At 38.2% G+C, this 7,636-nt stretch overlaps 1 long non-coding RNA gene across 1 annotated transcript in view; it reads right to left on the reverse strand.

Moving 5' to 3' along the window:
* LOC118160971 overlaps window positions 1–6,042 on the reverse strand; it is an 8,885-nt gene extending 2,843 nt beyond the window's left edge. Inside the window, exons 1-2 of the long non-coding RNA XR_004747791.1 lie at window positions 5,826–6,042; window positions 4,551–4,683 (exon numbers count right to left, since the gene is read on the reverse strand). This is a non-coding gene — a long non-coding RNA (uncharacterized LOC118160971). The remainder of the gene's footprint in view (window positions 1–4,550; window positions 4,684–5,825) is intronic.
* Window positions 6,043–7,636: the final 1,594 nt, after the last annotated feature.

Raw genomic sequence — 7,636 nt, forward strand, 5'->3', positions numbered from 1 at the left:
AATAGAATAGAATAGAATAGAATAGAATAGAATAGAATAGAATAGAAACACAGAATATCCCGAGTTGGAAAACACCCACAAGGATCATTGAGTTCAATTGTCAAACTACTTCAGAGCTAACCCAAAGTTAAAAGTTAAAAAGAAGACCCATATTCAAACATTAATCTTTATATCAAAACCCCTGTCTTTCTCTGCACCAGCCTCCCCAGGTTTTCCTGTTCAATAGCCCCCGTCATCTTCCAGGCAGGTTTCTCCAGGGCTCCAGGGGGAACCTCTGTTTGCGGCATGTTCTGAAGACAGCTAACAGAGAGGCAGAGGAGAAAAAGGTGTTTATGTGCGCAGTGGTTAATTTCTCAAATGAAGAACCTAATTATTCAACTCCCAAACTGAGATTATGCCTGTGAATGCAGTAAGTGCAAGTCAGTAACCTCAACAGAGCTGTCCCTCGGTTCTGGCCAGTGGCAGCCAAGGGATCCCTGCTCCCCAGCAGCATCTGTTGGACCGGGGTCTGCTGTTGAATAACCCTGCTGTAGCACAAAGGGAGGGTATTTCAGTGGGTACATTTTAATTCTTGCTGGTATTAGTCATAGACTCAGTGACTCATCACTCTGGCTCACAAAGCAAAAGCAGATTTACCCTTTATAGGGTTTGGCAGTTGGCAGATGATTGTTTCCCCTCTGTGAATCAGGCTTTTATTTATTTAGTGTAATCAAGAAGGAACTGTCTGTTTTGTGACCTTCTAGGTCAGTGAAATGGAACAAAGGATTTCTCTTTATTATTATTATTTTTTGGCATCGCGCAGTTAGAAGAACAATGCAAAACTATGATAAAGGATCGTGCTCTGTTTGGCTGGCTGCTTGGGCTATAGCTACATGTTACATTATCCCAGTTCGTCTGAAAAATTATTTTACCTTTGCAGAATAACACAATAACTATTCTAACTATTTAAATACAAAAAGTAGATTTCTTGCTCAAAATACTCCCTTCTAGCAGATACCTACATAATCACATAACACACAAGGCACTGAAAGTTCCTCACATAATCCTGCTAAGCTCCTGCTGGACAAAAATTAATGAGACAGTTTTGCAACATGCCTCATTATTGGACAGAGTTCATCCTGCAAGATTACAAAAAAAGTCTCATGCAAATTACAGAAAAAAAAAAAAAAAAGGATGGTAGGCAGGGAGTGTGGTAAGCAGCTCAAGGGCAGCAATCTGGACAACAGATCTAAAATGCATCTAAAGATTGCCAAGTGACAGTGGAGCTGAAAGAATTTATAAAAAGCTAAGAATAACTATTCAGAAATATTTAACTGGTTAGTGCTTCTTATCCAGATAAGGAAAGTTCATGCAGTTCCTTAAAATTTTTATTTTGTTTAAAGAAAATTGTTTCACCAGCACAAAGTACACTAATTCACTCCTTGGTTCTGGAACTCTGTAGACATTTTGCTGAGGCCGGTAAATGATTTGCAATATGTTCAGGGGATGCCAACAAGCATTATTCATCGCTACAGCTGCATTTGTTACATGGCTTTCAAAGATGGTTATTTCAAAATATTTTTCCCTTCAACTCTTAGCTCGAGAAAAGTTTCAAATACATTGAAAAAACCTTGTTGCTCAGTGAGCCTAAGCTAACTTGAATGATGTGGAATGAAACACCACCATCAGTGAAATCAAAAAGAGAGCTTTTTTCATCTTTATTTTGAGAAGTTTTCATTAAAGTTTCTTAACTTTAAGAAATTAAATCAGGTCTGGGATAGGCTCGGTGCATGTGGGATGCACCCAGCTCTGGTGGTGGTGGTATGTGGGCTCTGAATGTCACATCCAAAGGAAAGGGCTTCTTGTCCTCCTGACTGCATTTCTGTATGGCCACAGGGTGAAGATCATAAATGTATTGCTTTATTACGATCATCAAGGAAGAGTAAACTTGGAAGAAAAATTGGAAAACTAGATTTTATTGAGCTGCATACTTGAAAAGGTCCATTGCAGAGTATCCCATGCCTCTTTTACATCAGTGCTTTCTTGCACAATTAAAGGGTTCAACTTGGAGATAGGGAAAAATCTTTATTAGGTATAATTAAAGCACAAATGCTTAAACAGTTTAGAGGGAATGAGGGCATCACAAGGAAAGCTCTCATGCAGTTTCTTTAGTAAGCAGATCTTACTAAGATTTTGATACTATTTTGCCAGTTTGAAAGTGTTTGCCAGCAAAAATTAATCTTCACTTAGCAGTGTGTGGTCAATTAATTATATCAAATGATTCTTCTCCACTGGGATATGTAAGGACAGGTTAAACAATCATCTGCTGGGAATAGTTTAAATAGCAGACAATGAGTTAGTGATCTGCTAAGATCTCTTTTACCCCTACATTTTTATCCCATAAATGAAAGGTGAAATTACGCAAAACTGTTACTGTGGATCCGAATCTAGAGCTACAGGATTTGACCGGAAAGAACGATTCCATGTCTGCTGAAGCCAAAGGGGGATCTCTGAATCACAAATCATGCTCTAAGATATGACTTTTTTTTTTTTTTTCACCCCTTTTTTTGACTTTTGATTTTAAAATCTTAGTGTAATGCTTATGTTGAAGAATGTACATAGAGCACATTCCCAAAATCTTTGCTGTGATGTTGATAATGAAGAGGTACACACTGAGATCACAATTCTAATGTGGCTTCAGCTGAAATACTCCCAAAGCAAATGTTATTGAATTTCATAATGTGGTCTATGAATTTCCTGTTGCAAGTAAAATGATCATGAATTCAACTAGACCAAGGAGAAAATTACTTGTGAGACACTTAACTGCACTTTGCTTTTCCACTTTCTTTTCCTCAGAAGCATAATGCTCCAAAAAACAGCTGCCATCAACGTGGTAAAATAAAATTGTACTTCATATTGGCTGACTGTTGTGCTAGACACTGGGCAAAGATATAGTAAGTGAAGATAGTAGTATGCATGATTTTATTATTACTTTTAAGATGTCTTATAGCCATTTTTCCTGTTTTCTTATGATATTCAGGAGTCTTAACTAGTGCTTAATAAGAAAATATTAATAATATTAATAAGAAAATATACCAATTTACAGAACTGTGCAGAAAAAACCTTCAGAGTTTGAAACCAGACACAGAATAAAAAAAAAGACAGATTTTTCCTTTACAATTCTTTAACGTCACTATTTTAAAGCCAACCTGAAAGTTTATTTGAGCTTGCATTGGATTTGGGGAACTACCAATGCTAAGATAAAAGTAAACATTATCCCAGACAAACCATTCTGTCTGTGAATACAAGACAAGCAAAGCACGGGGGAAATAAACTATTTTTATGAACATGGAAATTAAAGCATAAACTGCCCGTACTTTCATCACTTGGTTATGCAGATATGGCCAGTGCCCAAGACAGCACAGAGGCAGCCTGCAGGAGAGCCGGGAACCAACACTGGCTGTTCCACGTGTAAATGAAGCAGTGATCACCAGCACAAGAGCTGAATCAGCTGCAGAGCCTACCACTTTCTTGAGAAGTGTTACTGTAAAAAATCATAGAATCATAGAATAATAAAGTCATAGAATCATTAAAGTTGGAAAAGCCCTCCAAGATCATCTAGTCCAACTGCCACCCTACCACCAATGTCACCCACTAAGCCATGTCCCTAGGCACCAGGTCCAGCCGTTCCTTGAACATCCCCAGGGACGGTGACACCACCACCTCCCTGGGCAACCCGTCCCAGTGCCTGACTGCTCTTTCTGAGAAGAAATGTCTCCTCATTTCCAACCTAAACCTCCCCTGGTGCAACTTGAGGCCATTCCCTCTAGTCCTATCACTAGTTACCCGTGAGAAGAGGCCGACCCCCAGATCCCCACAGCTTCCTTTCAGGTAGCTGTAGAGAGCAATAAGGTCTCCCCTGAGCCTCCTCTTCTCCAGACACAACCCCAGTTCCCTCAGCCGGTCCTCAGAGGACTTGTGGTCCAGGCCCCTCACCAGCTTCATAACCCTTCTCTGGACACACTCCAGGGCCTCGGTGTCCTTGTACTGAGGGGCCCAAAGCTGAACACAGTACTCAAAGTGTGGCCTCACCAGAGCAGAGTACAGGGGGACAATCACCTCCCTGGTCCTGCTGAAATCATGATGAACCGTCACTGCTGTCAATGTTCTTGCCTCTAGGTTTAGGGAGGTAGGTGTTAAACAAAGGAGAACACAACTCTTACTCTTCACAATTTAGCTCAGTACTTGCCACAGAATGCTGTGAATGCTAAATGTTTACACATTATGGGGAAACTAGAAAAGTCCATGGGTAAGAAATCATTAAATCTGCCAAATACAAGCAAAACAAACACTCAGCCCAACAACACACCTCTATTCATCTCAGGAAAGTGAGTTTCATTTTATGTGAAAAAGCATTTCAGTGAACTATTTTCTGTTTTCCTCGTTCATGCACTCTTCTTTAGATATTGATTTTGGTAGCTGTCAGAGACGGTATGCTGTACTAAATACTTTTTTATTTTTGATGTGACCTACAACTGTCCCAAGCCTGTAATGTTGTGAGTGACACTTACCTACAGCAGCTGAAGATCTAACCCACCAGCTGTTGGAAGTTCACTTAGATGTTTTTTAGTCTTTGTGTCTAGCAAGAACCTTCCAAAGAACTTCTGAAGAACTTTCAAATTCTCTTCCCTGAATCCAATAGTCCTACAAACAAAGGAATTATGCACATTTTTAGCCACATTAGGCTAACTGTAAGTCACTGGTTGGAACTGTAGATTATGGAAGGGGTCAAATGCTTCGTTAGCAAGGGTAAGCTGCACCACACTGGAAAATATTTTTTCCTCTGTATGCCCTTGATAGTTCTAAAATCTAAGAAATGGGTTTCTACAAATAAACAACATCTGTGTGTTATCAGTATTATCCATCTTCAGGATGGAACACATTCATCTGGGTAGAGCCTGAAAGCCCTCCCAGGAATATTTAAAATCCATTTCCTAGGCAAAGCAAACAGATACTTATGTCCCAGACCTGCATCCCACACTGACTCCTGCATTCACAAGGAACTCCAGTGACTTCGCTGGGTTCATGCATGCTAACCATACTGCAAGGCAAGTCACCACCTTTTATAATTAGCACAGTATGCTTTTTTGATGAGTATATGTTACTTTTATCACTTCTTAATGAGAAAATTCAGTTTATATTGATGGCCAAAGAATGAGTTAAAATGTACAAAGGGTCTTAAATTCAGAAATGCTAAATATCCATGTAAGCTCATGTCAGATGAGCTATCCCTTGAAAACAAGGATGCACTAGTGGATTCATCATGACCACATTGCCATGTGATTTAAAGCAAGACCTAGAGCTGATATAAATAGTATGGAAGCAAAATAAAACACACTGTATTCGTGTATAAAGAAGAAATATGTGTCAATCCCAATGACTTGTAAAAACATATACCAAATGTGGGGAAATAATCATCTCAATTTTACCACAAATTAAAAGTTTATTTTAAATATCACCATGCTTAGCTTTGGGAAAACATAAGAAAGAAAAGGTAAGTGGCACTTCATTTTTCCATCTTGATTCAGCATAAGGACGTCTATGATTAAAAAAAAAATAAAATATGGAGGATGCAAATCCGTTTCCTTCTTGAAGCCTCAGGTAGGAGTTACTCATTTAAGTAACTATCCCTGTATGAATAATTCCTTCAGCAGATTAACTTGTGGATTCATACTATTTAATCAAACTATGGCTCAAAATCTATGGCGTAATTACACTGTAATATAATTTTTTTCCAAGGAAAAAAAGAAAAAAAAAAAACAAGTTGTAGTAAATGTGAATCTTACCTTTTCCCACTCAAAAAATCCAGTTCATTGGTGAAATATCCAGAAGTTCTTCAGGTTCCCAGTTCTAATTTCTTTCATCTTTACTGCAAGATGTTGCTAGCTATCAACTAACTAGTAGTGACTGCTCTGCATGCCTTCCTAGCCCATTGCAAGTGCAAAGGAAAACAGACTTATAAAAATATCACCCATGGAGATAGGCTGAGCAAGTTTGATGGCATCCTTGTGATGAGCCAGGACTGAACAGTCAATGTTGTTCAACTAACGGGCAATTAAGTACTCACTTGTGCCTGATGGAACCTATAGTTAAATTGCTATCAGTACTTAAAATAGATATTATGTAAAGGTTGTGATAAAAGTTTTATTTTGTTGATATGGCATTGAAGTTAAAAATATGTCCATGCACCAAGTGAAATTTTACATCTTTTATTCACATTTTACTTATCTTATTTTCTTACGATTAATTTGTCCACAGCTTTCTGTGTCTTCCTTCCAGTACTGGGTGTTCTTCCAGAGAAAAAGACATTCGATATTATCTCTCTCTTTTTTTTTTTTTTTAATATGTTTATTAGCATTCAGAAAATCTCAGGACCACACAAAGAGGTCTCTGGAAAACATCAAATATGCAGTTTTCCACAATACTGGGTGCCTGCCTTTTTGGGAATCTTTAGCTTCAGTTATGACCAATTAGCTGTGAAAACATTTTAATATGTGAAAAGTGAAGTATTCAGCAAATTATTAATTCATGTTTAACCACCACTCAATATCTATATGAGTTTCACTCCCAGCATGCAGCTACCTCTCCCTCCCTGAACTTTTTCTATCAGAGAGGCAGATAGAAACATGCATGATGATGATGATGATGATGATGATTAATTATTACTACTACTATGGGTGTGACAGAACTCTGCAGATGCAGTAATAGATAGGAAGAAAAGAAATTGTTCCTCTGAAATTTTGGTAACCAAGTGATTTTATCCCTTGTATTTCTGCATTGTGTGCAATATTAAAAAAAATAGTTTAGGAGACAGATAACTTTAGTATTCTCTTTCTGTTTACATGTGATAACAAAGATATGCAGGCCGTAACTTTGTATGAAAATTACATCAATGTTTTGAGCTGATGAGAATTAATGTTTTAAATGTAATCCATTAAAAATGTGCAATGAACTTGAAGTACAAATCCTGCAGAAATGAGCAGGTAATCAAGGTGAATTACCTTGACTCTAAGTCAGGTGTCCACTCTAAGTTAAATATCAATGATCATGAGAGGGTGAGAATGAGAGGAACATGTGGGGTACACTCCAGTCCATTCAGAAATAAGGGTCTAAAATAGATGGCACAGAATGACCTCCTCTCATTAGCACCAGGCTGAGCTTTGATGATTAGCTTCAGTTTGACACCTTACTTTTAAATGACTGAGGTTAGGTGACACAACCCTTACCCTGTAAGCATCTGTTTTCACCCAATACAGTGAAGCATTTAATAGCAAGCTTATACTTAAATGAAAGAAAAGTGCCATAAATCTTTCTAAGTGTTTTGCTGGAGCAGGGCCAGAGTGCTCATCCATTTGCAGGATCAAACACTGAATCTCTAATGGTGTTTGGGACTTGAAATTCCTATTGATATCATTGCTCTAATGTGCTGTTGCAGCTTTGAAATGTGAGGGCCAGACCTGAAAGGATTTGTTTATCAACCATCTGTGCTGCTGTCTTTACCAGAAGGAAGTGAAGGTGTAGAAAAGAGCTCACACATCTCACATTTGGCTGAATGCTGAGCATCTGAAAATTATTCTCATCAGGGATCTTCTCACAA

This window comes from Oxyura jamaicensis, chromosome 1 (assembly GCF_011077185.1).
Source record: "Oxyura jamaicensis isolate SHBP4307 breed ruddy duck chromosome 1, BPBGC_Ojam_1.0, whole genome shotgun sequence".
Lineage (NCBI taxonomy): Eukaryota > Metazoa > Chordata > Aves > Anseriformes > Anatidae > Oxyura > Oxyura jamaicensis.